Source organism: Nycticebus coucang, chromosome Y, assembly GCF_027406575.1.
Source record: "Nycticebus coucang isolate mNycCou1 chromosome Y, mNycCou1.pri, whole genome shotgun sequence".
Taxonomy (NCBI): Eukaryota; Metazoa; Chordata; class Mammalia; order Primates; family Lorisidae; genus Nycticebus; species Nycticebus coucang.
In genome coordinates this window covers 1,016,485-1,032,491 of record NC_069805.1, presented here as the reverse complement: position 1 = coordinate 1,032,491, position 16,007 = coordinate 1,016,485, and the positions used below count along the sequence as shown (strand labels likewise).

The window sequence follows — 16,007 nt, the reverse complement described above, 5'->3', positions numbered from 1 at the left end:
CCTACCAGTGAGTGTCCAGTGACTAGTAAGCTGCATCTGGTGGCCAGCTTTATAGCAACAACACAGTTCAGGTGTGACCGTCTCCCATCAGCCCCAGACAGGACCATCTAGTTGCAGGAAAGCAAGCTCAGGGTTCCCACTGATTCTGCGTTATGGTGAGTCATACGATTATTTCACTGTTTATTACAGTGTAATAATAATAGAAGTAAAGGGAACAGTAAAGGTAATGTGCTTACATCACCCCCTCCCCAGTCTGCGGAAAAATTGTCTTTCATGAAACCAGACCCTGATACCAAAAAGGTTGGACCGCTGCTTTAAAGAGTGAATTTGAGCCAGGGTTTTGTGAGAACTCCCTGGGCTTGATCTTCAGATTCGTCCTGCCCGTGACTAGTGAAGTTTTGTTCAGTACTTCCAAAGCCTTATCCTTCCCCTCTCTGTTACATCTGTCAACTTAATGCTGGTTTAAAGCAGAAACCAATGTACATTATATATTTGATCTTTCAAACTAATTGTCCAAAAAATAATTTGGGCTTTAACTTCATGACATATTGATACATTTAATCAGTATGTTAATTAATTAGTAGTTAATCATTAGATAGCTGTTTTCATTGCTAGCAGGATAGGGGGCTGTTTGTCAAAGAAACAGACAAGGTTAGGCAGATGAGGGGCTCGAGGCCAACTACCTGTGATGGACACAGGGCGGGAGCCAGAGGCACTGTCTCAGTGATGACCGCTTTGCTTTTCTTTGCAGAGTGGAAGTCTCGTCCACAGCTACCGAGGCACCGGCGGTGTCTTTGAGGTGTGCTGGAATGCCCGAGGAGACAAAGTGGGGGCCAGCGCGTCCAACGGCTCTGTAAGCAGCACCTCTGGTTTGCTGGGGCGGGGGGGGTGGGCAGTGACACCATGTGGCTGGTCCTGAGAGGGTTCCCGGAGTGTCTATGGCGTGTGTGTCCTGGAGGACATGGCTTAGCATCTGGCACACAGCCATCTCTCAGCCAGCCTGTCTTACGGAAGGAAGCTTTGCACTGGATTCCCTCTGGGTTGGCACCACGTCTAAGAATGTCCATTTCCTTGTCCCTTGCAGCAGGTCACTCTAATCAGCAGTTCAATTTGAGGCTCTCAGCACAGGTGATTCTCCCCCTTGGGGGACATTAAACAGTGTCTGGAGGTATTTGGGGGGTGATGAAGACATTCTGAGAAATGCATCATTAGGTGATTTCGTCAGTCCTGCAGACCCCGGCGGCCCGGCCTCCTGTGCACCCAGGGTGTATGGCGTGACGCACTGCCCTTGGCCCACACCTATAGTACCACTGACTGTAGGCCGTGGTAACACGATGGTGAGTATTCCTGCCACATCCAGACATAGAAAAGGCACAGTAAAGATCCAGCACTGTCATCGAGCGGGCCCACTGCAGTGCTGTCTGTGTGGTGTGTCACTGATGAAGGGAAACGTTTGCGGCACATGACTGTGCTCTTGGCATTTGTGAGTGGAGCACAGCGACATTGCTCAGCCTCCCACTGAGCCCAGGACAGGACCCCCACGTGGCAAGGAAACATCCAGCTCTCGATGTCACTGTTGTCGGGATGCAACAGCTCACTCCTCTCATGCCCAAGTTTGAACCCACAGCCTGGGCCCCCTCTGGCACCAAGACATGGCCTTTCATCTCACAGGCCTCCTGGGTGCCGGTGGGCCTGATTCTACGACCGTGGGGCAATTGGATTTTATTTTTTTCAGTTTTGGGCTGGGGGCTGGGTTTGAACCCGCCACCTTTGGCATATGGGGCCAGCGCCTACCCCTTTGAGCCACAGGCGCCGCCCTGGGGCATCTAGATTTTTTATTTGCCCCAGGAGTTTGGGCTGCCCTGACCTCTAAGGCAAACGGCATTCTGGCTGGCCAGCCATGTGTCGGTGTGGCCCCCATTTGTTCCCAGAGCTCCACACTTAGCCTTGCTTTCCATCTGTGTCACCACCATACACATCTGGCCTGGACACCAGCCAAGGGTCACGCCACAGTTGTCAGCACCCTGCGTGACTCCTCCTTATGCTGTTTGCTTGAGTCCTGGGTGCTGGATGCTCAGACACTGGCCTGCCCACCCGGCTCTAAAGGCACCTTCAGTGGGCTCTCAGGTAACAGGTGCTTTGTCCTTCCTTCCAGGTGTGTGTTCTGGATCTGCGGAAGTGACCACAAAATGTCACAGAAAAAAAGAGACAAAGGATTCTAAAGGACCAGCAGGGAATGTGTGAGGCTGCAGCACTGTTCAGACACAACTCTTGCCAGCTCCAGAACGGCGCGCACTGACCTGGTTAGTGTGTACTCTGAGACCAGCCCAGCCCTGGCCGCAGGAGGCTGTATTTTTATCACAATCTTCATCAAGAAGTTTATAAAACACAAAAGGCAAACAAGAGCAAAAGCAAAAACACGGTCATATCCAAGGGGGAAAGAATGGTCCCCGCCGAGGACAGTCAGTCCAGGGAACGCGAGGCCACCAGGTGGATGGTGCATGGTTTCCATCTGGAACAGGCTCTGTGATGGCTGAACAGAACAGAGTGGAAAACAAGTTTAAAAGCTGTGCCAAAAAAGAGGAAAGAAAAAGAAAAATGCTGTGATAAACCTACCAAAAGGGGAAGAACAAAAAGCCCCACAAACCCCCCTCGCCGTGGCATCACTTTATTTTGTGTTTTGTTTCCCCTAACGATTTGGACACTACAGTGGCTCTGAGAAAGGATCTTCAGAGACCAGTTTGTACCAATGAGATGTGCAACTTCGTCACCCCACAAGGCCGTCTCCTTTCTAGGATCTTTGTTCAGTGGTGTTTCTCTTGGCTGGGATTGTGTCGTCCAGGGCCTGCGGTCTGAGATGGAAACTGGTGTTGGTGTTTGCTCCTTGCCTCCATCGCCCGCCGCCCCCGCCACCTTCCTCCTCTGTCTGGTGAGGTCTGGCTTTCCCTGCACCCTCCATAGGCACAGCCACGTGGACACGATGAGAAGATCTCTGGTGGACAGCTTTCCCCACCTCCACCCTCCCTGCCCCTCCTTTGCGTCCTCCCCCATCCACCCCACCCCCACCCCGTCTCTCTCTCTCTCTCTCTCTCTCTTTCTCTCTCTGTCCTTTGTCATAGTCACTTCAGATCTGAGGTCTCAAGGGCACTTTTGGTGCATAACAAGTGCTTTATGTAAGAAGGCAGGGCCGGGGAACTTTTTACAGGAGAAAAAAAAATGACTTATAAGAGAAAGAGCCTGGAGTATTTTTGGAAAAAAAAATATATATTTTTATGTTAAAACAATTTTTAAATCCTAAAATGGCCATCAGACATAGAGAGCTTTGTGTGATTCATATTTTAAAAAGAATTTAAGAAGACACAGGCAGGGTCTGCGGAAACTCTTCCCTTCCTCCTCAGCTTCGTGAAAGGTGGTCAAGAAAACACCCATGGAGGTCACCCCTGGGGGTGATCACGCCTGAGACAGCAGGGGCCTCCAGCAGCCAGTGAGAAGGATCCCAGCTCTGGGGTGGAGGAAGAGCAGAGTGTGTTTACTGTAGCAGTGACAACGGGAGCATGCTTGGACCACGAGGAAGTGTTTCTGGAACCAGAGGGTACACTGGAGAAGCCCACACCTCAGCTGGATCAACCTGTCACCCACACATTCCCTCAGCAGGGCAGCAGTGGCCACTCCACCAGGAGCAAGTGACAGGCTATGCCTTTCCCTCAGCATGGCGGTGATGGCCAGTCCATCGAGAGCATGACAGGGCACCAGGGCCTCTCCAGCAGGAGCCTGCTACAGGCCACACCTTTCCCTCAGCAGGCTGCTCCTCCAGGAGCTTGATGGGGTAGCAGTGTCCTTTCCAGCAGGAGCCTGCTACAGGCCACATCTTTCCTTCAGCAGGCTGCTCCACCAGCAGTTTGATGGGGGTAGCAGTGTCCTCTCCAGCAGGAGCCTGCTACAGGCCACATCTTTCCCTCAGCAGGCTGCTCCTCCAGGAGCTTGATGGGGTAGCAGTGTCCTCTCCGGCAGGAGCCTGCTACAGGCTGCACCTTTCCCTCAGCAGGCTGCTCCACCAGGAGCTTGATGGGGTAGCAGTGTCCTCTCCAGCAGGAGCCTGCTACAGGCCGCACCTTTCCCTCAGCAGGCTGCTCCACCAGGAGCTTGATGGGGTAGCAGTGTCCTCTCCAGCAGGAGCCTGCTACGGGCTGCACCTTTCCCTCAGCAGGCTGCTCCTCTAGGAGCTTGATGGGGTAGCAGTGTCCTCTCCAGCAGGAGCCTGCTACAGGCTGCACCTTTCCCTCAGCAGGCTGCTCCACCAGGAGCGCACACTCAGCAAGTCCTTCTATGCAGATCCCACATAAAGGGCCCTGGCACATCCCTTGGTCTAATGATGATAAAAGTTAACATGGAAGGAAGGTTTTTTTCAGTGCTGAGCATGAATTACATAGATAGAAAGTCACTAGAAGTTTCTGCCACCTTTATAATTTCTTTCTCTCACAAGAGACTAGGAGAAAGATTCTTCTTTTTTTTTTTTTTTTAAATAATGAATCTTTTTACTGTTTTTAAAAAAGTAAACAAAGCTTTGTGTTCCTAGAAGAGCTTCCTTTCATTGGTCATGCGACCTTTTTACTCCCATTGTCATGAGCCCACGCTGACTTATTTTTTTGGATTAGCAACTGGGGCACGGTCTGAGGACTGGGCGTCCGCTCTCGCGGGCTTTCCTGTGGGCAGAGGAGGACCTGGGGAGGTTGGCCAGGCCCTTGAGGGCTGCCGAGTCAGACAGTGGGAAGGGTTCAGTCCGGTATGTGTTCTAGCAGCAATACAGGGTGTTATCACAGGGTGGTGTCCATCCATAGAGCTGAAAAACAGCCTTCAGGGAGGCACCAGGACTGGGAATGTGCTGGGACCAGCCACAAAAGCCAGGGTGCGTTAATCATTCTCAATTAATTCACTCTCCTGCACTTGGTTATGTGAATTCTTCAAACCCTCACAACCAAAAGACTGCTCTGTTTCCGAGATGAGTATTTTATTCAGGCTCTGTTCCCTAAACACTTAGCAAAGAAGGCCAAAGTTGGGTGGCATCACCATGCCCATCTTTGAAGATTGTCCCCAGACGAGTTGACAGCTTCCTGCCCTGAGGACTCATTCGGTTGGGGGGGCCGTCTGTGGGGGCCCAGATGAAGACCATCTTTACTGCCCCACTCATAAAAATGCACTCATCTCTACAGAGTGTCAGCCATCAAATGTTAACCCCCATCGTTGGGCTGCAGCTTGCATTTCACAAACCAGAATGCCATACGATGGTGCTGGTCAGATGTACCGTGAGGAATTCGTTAGATCATCTTCACATAAGTGTCAGTAGCCAGGGTCTCTCCAGAGTGTTGGCTGTAGTCTTTTGTATGTGAACCTCATCGTAATCGTCAGGTTGGAGCCCGGGGCTGTGTGACTTTGGACTCAGGCTCCATGCCTGTGCCTGTGAGGAACCCTTGGACGAATGGAGACTGTCTGCATCCCGGCTTCCCAACTGCCGCTGGCCGAGAGGGCTGCCCAGCATGAGGACGTGGCCAGTGCCCTCCTTCATCCTTCTGCTGCTGGAAAGTTGGCGGGTTCATCTTTGTCATCGTGGGGGTGGCCTTGATGTTGGAATGTTTTTGTTTGACATTTACAGCTCTTAAAAAATGGTGAGGAAAGTGTGTTAGTGACCAAACGTAACCTTGAGAGCAGACAGCACAAGGGTCCCTTCTGAGGTCTTTCGTTGGGTGACACCTGGGAAACGGATGCTGCCCACGGGGGACCAAATGGGCCGGATGCAACAGGGCTCAGCCCTCTTAACCCACAGCACTGTAGGACTGGACTTGTTTCGTCTTTTTAAAACTAGATCATGGAGCCAAGTCAAGTACTTTGTCAACGTAAGGGTCTGCTTTGTTCCTTATTATTTTCCTCTCTTCTAACCTTTTGTTTCACTTTTTCTTTTTTTAATTGTGTTTCTTGTCCGATGCAGAAATGTTCTTTCCACCACTCACTGAAGTTTTGAATTCTGGCTTCTGAGGTTTTTATTGTCTGTGTCAGACGTACAGCCAGACGTGGTTCTCCATCAGCATTTTCCAGATTCTGTTCAAACGACATCCACCCCTGTTCCATTCTCTTCGCCACCCATGCTCACCCTCACGCTCTTTGGAAAAAAAAAAAAGAATCGCCTTGTGTGTCGTAGCTCATTTGTTTCAAGAGAGAATCAACAGATCATATTCAGTGTCTTGAATAAATTGCTCTATTTTGATATTAGAGAATTTGGTGGGTGTGCTTCCTTCCCGGTGCCCAGGAACCCTGGGGCATGCTGCCCCCGTGGTGGGAGGCAGAGCGCAGGGTCCCTGCACACGAGGGTCTGAGTGCCTGCTACCACCCCTGCACAGCACGGCGAGGTGGCTGGCACAGCACCATGTGCAGGGAGCGTGCTTCTTAGTGGGTCTCATTACTTTATTTCAGGCTGGCTATTTTCAAAAAGGCCACACAAATGAATTTTCTCTTGTCAGCAGTTTGGTTCATTGGGAGTTTCAATTCAAGGACTAGCCCTGAGTAAATCTGATGAGCTTCCCAGTTACAGGAGGGGATGACTTCTGACCTTTACTTCTGCACAATGCAGGCTGACGTGTAGCAATCACGGACCGATGTTTTCTCTGTGCCACACTCTGATTCGTGTTTTCATTTATGCCACTTTAATTAATTGGCGGATATTATATAATGCAATTAGTTAATGGACGTTGCTATCCTTATTCTATGAAGGAGACAATAGATTCAGAGACCCAAGGAGATGGGTTTACTCTGAGAGTAGTGGTTCTCAACCTATGGGTCGCGGCCCCTTTTTAACAATGAAAGTACATTGCGTAATTAGGAAGGTTGAGAACCACTGCTCTTAGAGTCTAAGAAAGTCCTCACCATGAAGGTGAGTCACGGAAACCGTTGTTTCCCTCATGCTGCTGTAGACAAAGACATTGGGGCTCCATCTGGGTCAAGGCTGCTGTGGATAATTGCGTGGGAAATATCCAAATGCCTGTGGCCTTCCCAGATGACTCAGGCTGTTGAAAAGGTCACATCCCAGATTCCTTGAATTGGCAAGTTTAGACTAAACGTGGCCAGAGCAGTGGCTCACATACCTGTAACCCCAGCACTTTGGGAGGCCAAGGCAGGAGGATCACTTGAGGCCAAGAGTTGGAGACTAGCTAGGGCACCATAGAAAGACCCCATCTCTACAAAATATTAAAAAGTTAGCTGGGCATAGTGGTGGTTGTTTCTTGTCCAATGCAGAAATGTTTCCACCATTCACTGAAGTTTTGAATTCTGGCTTCTGTGGTTTTTATTGTCTGTGTCAGGCGTCCAGCCAGACGTGGTTCTCCATCTCAGCATTAAGTCCCAGCTACTTGGGAGTCTAAAGCAGGAAATCACTTGAGCTGAGGCATTCGAGGCTATAGTGAGCTAAGAGCCATCTCAACATGGGCAACAGAAAGAGACCTGTTAAAAGAAAAATTTTTTTCTTTTAAAGACTAAATGTTAAATGAGCAATTGTCACCTTCGGGGCAGAGGTCGGGGGGAGGAGCCTTCAGTGGACCCTTTCACTGCAGTGATTCTAAAAATGTTTTCCTTGTTCATCGAGGCTCCCACTTTTATTTATGTGGGGAATCTAACTTTCAATTCACTGAACAGAGAGCTCATTTTTTTTTAATTGCTCCCATCTTGGTGCTGTTCCAGAAGGATTTGAGAATGTCCTCGGTGTTGTCGGCCTCTATGGGCAGGAGCGGGCAGTCACTTTGTAGACTGAATTATGGGGGCGGGGGGTCACACATTTACAGGGACATTTTTTTCTAGTGTGGGAGCTTTGTCTCAGCACTGTCTGATCCACAGCAAGGTAAGCAAGGCCAGGAGACAGCCTTCCTCCTGGGTAGTAGGAGGGAAAAGTTATTTTGAGCACCCGCCCTCGGGAAGTGAGTGCTCCACAGGATGGGGCCTTCCGTGAGGATGCACATTATCCTCCAGCAAGTGCAGGCACAGGGCCGGTGTGTGTTCTGCCCAGGAACCCAGCTGCAGAGGAGGGCACTCTGTTACTCTGAAAGGCTGCTGGAAAGGTTCCTATGGTGTCACTGGTAACCAGACTGGGTGCAGACTTGGCCAGCAAGTGAACATCAAGGGGAAACTCAGGAGGGGGCAGCTTCACCTTCCCTCCCGGCCCCACCTCTGCCTGGGTGTCCTGTGCCCAGCCTCCCAGCTGTAAATCCCCATGCTCTCTCCCCTCTTCAGGAGCTTTCCTACTGCTGGTATCCTTCACTCCGTCCTCATCACCCTCCCTCCAGTGGCACATGCCCCTGTGCACGGCCGTGGCAGCCTCACAAGGAGCTCGCTGAGAACCAGAGCTGGCTGTCAGCCTCTCCTTCGCTTTTTTGCTCCATCACTGCTCCCTCACTCCCTTGGATGACTAGATCTGCAACATCTCATGGTCATTCTGTCAGTCCCTGGGGCCGAGGCCTGGCCCGGGACCCAGCAAGCAGCCACACAAAGTGTCCATTCAGCCTCGGTCTAAGCTGCTGGGCACAGGCATCAGATCTTGGGGTTCTTTTTTTTTTTTGAGACAGTCTCACTTTGTTGCCCTTGGTCACGGCACTCTGAGTGTGACATAGTGAGAATCTGTCTCAAAAAAAAAAAAAAATTTTGGTTGTTGATTGTCCAGAGGGTCCCAGAATGATAACATCTGCTTATGAGGAGAGTGTTAGTGAAAGTTAGCCCAAGCTTGGCAGCAAACACCCAGGAAAGTTTCAGCAGAGGGTCCTTCACTGCAGAGCTCCAGCTCATCCCTCTAATCAAACAAGGGCAAGTTTGCCAGAGTTTCAATGGTAAATTATCAGCCACCCACCTCATGGTCCTACTTGGATGCCTTTTGAATTATTTTTGTTTCCTGATCTCAAAAATTCTGTAAAAGATGCCCTTTTTTCTTCAGTTAATTATGTAAAGACTACATTGATGGGGTTAAATTCCCAGGACCCTCAATTTTGACCACATAGCTGATACCACTGCTTATAGAAGTGTCCTAACCTTGATGGAGCTTGTGCTGAAAAGTAAAGTTTATACGTTTTTTTATTCTGTCTTTAAACCCTACTTTCCCATGAACTTTTCATACCATCACATATCTGAAGTGATGGAAAGATGGAGACCCAGGCAACGATCTGAGCACAGTCAGTCCCAAGCTTAGATTGTCACTGCTGTGCGCAGCACAGGGCCCATTCATGTGCCAGAAACCACCTGTGAATTTTGAAGTGTTTGGACAAAATCGGAGTGAGGCCGGAGCTCAGTCACAATTCCTTTATTTAGGAACTTTCCCAAGTATTCAGGTCTAGCACTGACACCACAGCCAGGCCCAGGGAGATTCCTACTGGCAGCCATGGGTCTAGAGAAGCTGCTGGTGGCCTGTGAGGAATTCTTCCCTGCCCATGTGTGTGCTGGGGGGCCACTTCCCCGTGATACGCTCCACTCTCCCTCGCAGAGCTGCAGGGACCCCGAGGAAGCAGCTCCTGTGTGGTGACGAGACCGAGGCTGGGGATGGGGTGTGGCGTGGGTCCCACACCTGGTGGGGGGGCAAGGGGAGAAACAGCTCTGGAGAACAGAAGGTGGAGTCTCAGGAAGATGGCTCTGGACCCCACAGTGTTGCTTCACAGGTCTCCATGGGTTTGGGGTGCAGAGCCAACCTCACTGTTGATGTGGGGCCCACTTGTAGTGTGGATTTCAATTGTGCTGGTGTCAGAACCTGAGGATGAAAAGAGACAAGACAGTGACGAAGGTTTGTCATCAGCTTCAGGGAACGTCCTCGGCATGGAACCGCTCCCTGGTGTTGCCCCTGCCAACGTCCCAGCGGCCATCTCTTCTGTGGGAGAAGAAGGAAGCTACATTATCCTTCCATCTACATTTTATTCAGTCATTTTGGAAGATGACACTGATCCTACAGGAGTGTCTAGGACAAGTGAAGTAGGATGGCCCTGCAGACGGTGCAGGAAACTGTGGCTTCTGACATGGGGACACCTGCTGCAGCTTAGAACAGAGGATAAGTGCTCTTGGGACCTTCCACGGGGGCGACAGCTCAACTACTGAGGACCTGTGGCTGCCTACAGTCAACACCAGATGTGACCAGCAGGAGACAGACGGCCCTCCTAAAACCAGCCACCTCCATGTTGTCTTCTCAAGAATGGTGCCACAGCCCCGTGGTGCAGAGAGCTCCTCCTGCCAACACCTAACTGTTCCCCACGGTTGCCCACCCGTCTCTCAAGCTGCAATCACATACACCATAGCACATGCCTGATCAGGGTTCCCCAGAGTGAGATTCTTTGTTCTGATCGTGAACTGGGACGCTGGATGTGACAAGAAAGTGGCAAAAGCTCTGTTTTTTGAATACCAGCATGTGTACGTCCACATCTGCCCAGCGTCACCCCACATCCCTTCAACAGGACTCACTGCAGACGTTTTCTCAGGCCCGGGTGTCAAGAGAATTTGCTTCCATGCGCTGTGTTTTCTTGCAGGTGATTACGAATCTTACAACTGATGATGTTTTCTCTTTATTACCCATCCAGGAAGCTCAAGGCCAAACTAGTAGCTAATTTTCAGTAACTATGGGAGGCTAGTCCTACTATCCTTTTGATTTTGTTGTCATTCTCCTGTGGTCATGTTTGCTTTCTCTAATAATGAGGTTTTGGCGTTTGGGGGGTGTTTTTGAGACAGTCTCATTGTGTCACCCTGGGTAGAGTGCCCTGGCATGATAGTTCACAGCAACTTCAAACGCCTGGACTCAAGGGATCCAGTTGCCTCAGCTTCCCAAGTAGCTGGGACTGCAGGCGCCCTCCACAATGCTAGGCATTTTAGAGACAGGGTCTCGCTCTTGCTCAGGCTGGTCTTGAACTTGTGAGCTCAGGCACTCCACGTGCCTCGGCCTCCCAGATTGCTGGGATTAACAGGCGTGAGCCACCACGCCCAGCCGCCTGCACAGCTCTTTCTCTCCCTGTAAGGTTCTTGTGTAGATTTCCTCACAGATCTTATGCTGCATTCTGGTCTCAGGTCAAGGGTCACCTCATCTTCAGGGAGACTGCTGGGAGCCCCCTCTAAAACCAGTCTCCCACTGGCTGCCACACTGGTATCCTTCCAGCCTGTCACTAGCCAGACGGAGTCGTGTGCAATTATTTGTGTTTTTCATTCTCTGTCCCTGACACTAGGACAGACGGTCTCAGTGGACAGGGAACTTGTCTAATTGCCAGCAGAACATCACTAGTGCCTCAGCGCCTGGCACATGGAAGGCGCTCACCAAGCACATCCAGGGGACAAGGACGGTCCAGTTGAGGCCAGGATGCTATCCAGAGGCAGCACTTGCTACAGAGAGCGCTTGTGAAAGCTGTCAGGCGTGAATGGGGCAGAGGGAGCCCAGAGAGTCATACAGGGTGGGAGGACACCTGAGGGGCCAAAAGCGCGCTGCCATGACGTGGAAGAGAGAGGTGATACACTGTGGCAACAGGACAGTGTTCCTGGAAAGACATCGAGAATCCCAGGCTGCAGACAAGAGGTGGCAACATCTGATGTCACAGAGAAGACGCACGTGAGGCTGTTCTGTCCCCCAACAAACACATGTGCACTAAAGGGCATAGATGCACACGTATGCTTTGGCCAGCAGGGACAGCATGAGTCGCTCCCGTCTCCCTCTCAGAGCTGCATCCAGACGGGTCTGGGAGAATCTCAGGTCTGGGTGAGTCAGGCCAAGTGTGCTGAGCTCCTGCCGGAGGGGCTGGTGACATATCACAAAGACTCGATTCTAACAGCATCACCCACTGCTCATCTGGATATCCGGGACTCGTGGGAACTCGGCTAATTTATGTGGTGGTTTTCAACAAGACTCCAGGGTGGGCCGTCACACAGCAACTCATGATCAAGGGCTAAACTGAGGACACTCCCCTGTGACCTCACCCTTTGGGACGTGCCCTGGGTCCTGTAGCTTTGAAAAGTTTCTGGTGCCGTCATCTTCCCACTGGGGCACCATGAAAGAGATATTTACACAGGACCTTCCTGAAACAAACCTTGCTGGGAGGAAGGCCTGAGCCCTGCCGGGTAAGATGGGCCCCTGCAGCAGAGCCTCCCCAGCAGCCCAAGTGCCTTGGGCTTCTCTAGGGGTCTTGGAGGTCTCAGTGCAGAGAGAATGTGCTGAGGACCTGACAGGACAAGTCATCAGGGCTGTTGGGGGACACCAACTCCTTCCCTACTGACCGGGTGTCCCTGCAGGGATGTCCTGGTGCCCGGGGCGACCCCCTTCCCAAGCAAGTTCTTGTGATTCTCACAGCCCCATAGCAGATCTGAGACTTGAATGCTGAGTCACACACTGCATTAGGAACTTTCAATCTGCAATAAGGCGACGGTGGTCCTGAGAGATTGTGATATCGTTAGAGCTGCTTTCCTGTGTCCAGGCACACACATACTCCCTCTGGTTTGGGATGACCATTTAGCACATGCTCAGCGAGCATTCCTTTAGTGTGGCAGCCACACATCAGATAGTTAACAATTCAGATGGCTTAGCGTGAGCCACCTGGCTTTGCAGCAAAATCTAAAGCAAAACAAGCTGAGCTTCGTTTGGACAGTTCACACAGAGAGAAGCGTTGCTTAGCCTGAGCCCAAGTTTTCTGGTACCCACTTAGATGGTAACCATCAGGTTAGTCACCAGAAAGTTCTGGTAGGGGGTTTTCTTTAACTTTATGCACAGAAATAGCTTCATATGCACATTTAACTTACCCAAATTCAGCTCTGTTTAGGGAGAGGGATAGGTGAGGATTTAGTCCCAGGGACTCACAATTAGCCTGTGCCCAAGGCCAGGAGGGAGGCAGATTAGGAAACATTTCTGCAGGTTGGTAAAGTTCTGGTAAGAAAAATTGATTGACATTCAGAGCTTCTCCCAGTACTGACAGGGAAGAAAAGTGAATTCCTAGGTGACAGGCAAGTAGCCCCAGAGAAATACCAGGGAAGATTTCAAAGGAATCCTAAAATTGTCCCCAGACAGTACAGTGATGACAGCTGAAAGTCCGATGTGGAAATCTTCGTAAACTGTGCTAAAATGTCCTGGGCAGCAAAAGAGTTAAATGATTTAATTTCTGAATAAAAGTCCCCCTAATTCTTACTAGATTAATATATGCAAATTCCTGCAGAGTTACCATACTAACTGGTGACGACCGCCTGTTACAATTTCAAGATATTCCAAGGGTGATTAGACATAAACTTAAGACCCTAACTGCCACCTCAGCAGCACCTCCACTTTATACTTAAAAAAATTTTTTTAGAGGCAGAGACAGGGTCTCACTGTACTGCTCAGGCAGGAGTGCAGTGAAACAATCATAGTTCGGCCTCCAGCTTCTGGTCTCAAGTGATCCTCCCACCTCAGCCTCCTGAGTAGATTACAGGCTCAAGCCACCATGCTTGGCCACTTTATACTCGTACATTAGCAGGAGATGTTTTCTTGTTAATTTTGCAAACTTACTGTTTCAAGCAGTCCTTAAAAAGTCTGACCCAACAGATGTTAGCTAACAATGTGTCACTATGCATTCTAAACTGATAGCTGTCATTTTTACAGAAATCCCTTTTTTAAAAAATTTTATTTATTTATTTTGTTATTGTTGTTGCAGTTGTCATTGTTGTTTTTAGCTGGCCCAAGATGGGTTCAAACCCACCAACTTCAGTGTATGTGGTTGGCACCATAACCACTGTGCTACAGGCACCAAGCCCAGAAATCCTTTCTATACTCAGAAATATCAATTACATTTTTTGGTTTTTCTCAAAAGGCTTTTCTTATATGCTTTTTTCCTCCAATATTTTCTTAAACTGGTATTTCCATTGATTATCCTATATTAGAATAGAATATGCTTTTCTTTTTTTGAGATAGAGTCTCACTCTGTTGCCCAAGCTAGAGTGCTGTTAAATCCTAGCTCACAGCAACCTCAAACTCTTGAGTTCAAGTGAGCCTCCTGCCTCAGCATCCTGAGTAGCTGGGACTACAGGTGCCCGCCATGACACCTGGCTAATTTTTCTATTTTTAGTAAAGATGGAGTCCTGTTACTCAGGCTGGTCTCAACTCCTGAACTCTAGGCATCCTTCAACCTCAGTGTGCCATACTGCTGGGATTATAGGCATGAGCCACTGCACCTGGCCTAGATAGAACCATTTTTAAAATGTTTCTTCTGGGCGGCACCTGTGGCTCAAGGAGTAGGGTGCCGGTCCCATATGCCGGAGGTGGCGGGTTCAAACCCAGCCCTGGCCAAAAATAAATAAATAAATAAAATGTTTCTTCTTTTTTTTTTAATTTTTAGAATGTTTAAAAAAAAAAAATTCTCCAACAGACTATGCAATCCTTTCAGGCAAGGTTCACAATCTCCAGCACCCACATGCCTCATAGCCTTCTGGGGTTTGGGGCAGTCACCAGTAGTTATTAAAGGAACAGAGTGTCCATCTGTACGACCGAACGGTATTCAGCCATAAAAAGGACAACATTCTGATCATGCTACAACATGGGTGGATCTTGATCCTAAATAAAAGAAGCCAGATACAAAAGGACAAATGTTATACAATGCCACGTACGTGAAAAGCCCAGGAAAAGCAAATCTACAGAGACAGAATGCAGATTCATGGCTGCAGGGAGCGGGGAGAAGCAGAGGGGTTCAGCGGTGTTCTGGATGGACACAGCAGCAAACACACTAAAAACCAGGGCTGAAGTAGGGTGGTGCCTGTGGCTCAAGGGAGCAGGGCGCCGGCCCCATATGCTGGAAGTGGCGGGTTCAAACCCAGGCCCGGCCAAAAAAGAACAGCAAAAAAGAAAAAAAAAAAACCTCTGAAGCACCCACTTTATAAGGGTCAATTTTATGGTATGTGAATTTTTTTTTTCTTCGAGACAGAGTCTCACAATGTCACCCTCGGTAGAGGACCACAGCATACAGCTCTCAGCAACCTTAAGCTCTTGGATTTAAGTGATTCTCTTGCCTTAGCCTCCCAAGTAGCTGGGACTACAGGCACCTGCCACAATGCCCAGCTATTTTTTTGTTGCAGTTGGTTAGCTGGCTGGGCCTGGTTCGAACCAGCCACCCTTGGTGGATGTGGCTGGCACCGTAACCACTGTGCTATGGGCGCTAAGCCTGGTATGTGAATTTTACGTCAACTTTTTTAAAACGCAAAGGAAAGACGAGCAAGCAGCATGTGACTAGGGCTGGGCTGCTAACTGGTGGCTGTCTGCAGCTCTCTGACCTCCCGTAAGGAAGGAAAACACCCCGGGCAAGGGCCAGTGTGGCCAGTTAGCTATGTCACTGGCCATACTCACAGACATTTAAGACATTTCCTTCTCTCATTTTCTAGAGCAAAAACTGACTAACTAAATGGAGTCCAGTTTTCACAGGCAAACTCTTGCCCTACCTGACAACAACACTGCCGTGAGCTGTCACACAATGTGAACCCTTGCCCAGTGCATGCAGTAGGTAGGCGGGGCTTCCCAAAGAGGATGGGAGCCACTATCCACTGCAGCCTCTAGGATTGGCTGCCCTATTTTTCTACTGGATCTTTATTTGCTTTTAAACCTCAGCAGAGCAGAAACCTGTGGAGGAGAGAGTGGACTGGGGGGGTGCTGACTGGGTTGCTCCTCTGTGGGAGTTGGGGTGGGGAGGAGGGTGAGGATCTGGAGGGCTTTTATTGTTATTTCTAGCCTTTTATTTGACTGTCAAAGACCAGCTCAGCCCCTTTAAAACACTGGCTCTCAATAGTTTGATGAGAATATTTCAGATTGTATATGAAACCAGCACACTGTACCCCTTGATTGCACTAATGTACACAGCTATGATTTAACAATAAAAAATAAAATTAAAAAGAAAACACTGGCTCTCAATTACTACCAGACAGGACTGTCTCATGGAATCATTTCCTCCTTTCATCACTGTATGTTGGTGGCCTTCCGAAGCAGCTGAGCTCATCACCTGAAAAGAAACCTT

The 16,007-nt window shown here is 49.6% G+C and overlaps 1 pseudogene; it reads right to left on the bottom strand.

Moving 5' to 3' along the window:
* Positions 1-9,318: 9,318 nt before the first annotated feature.
* LOC128579181 (G-protein coupled receptor 143-like) overlaps positions 9,319-16,007 on the bottom strand; it is a 33,304-nt pseudogene continuing 26,615 nt past the window's right edge.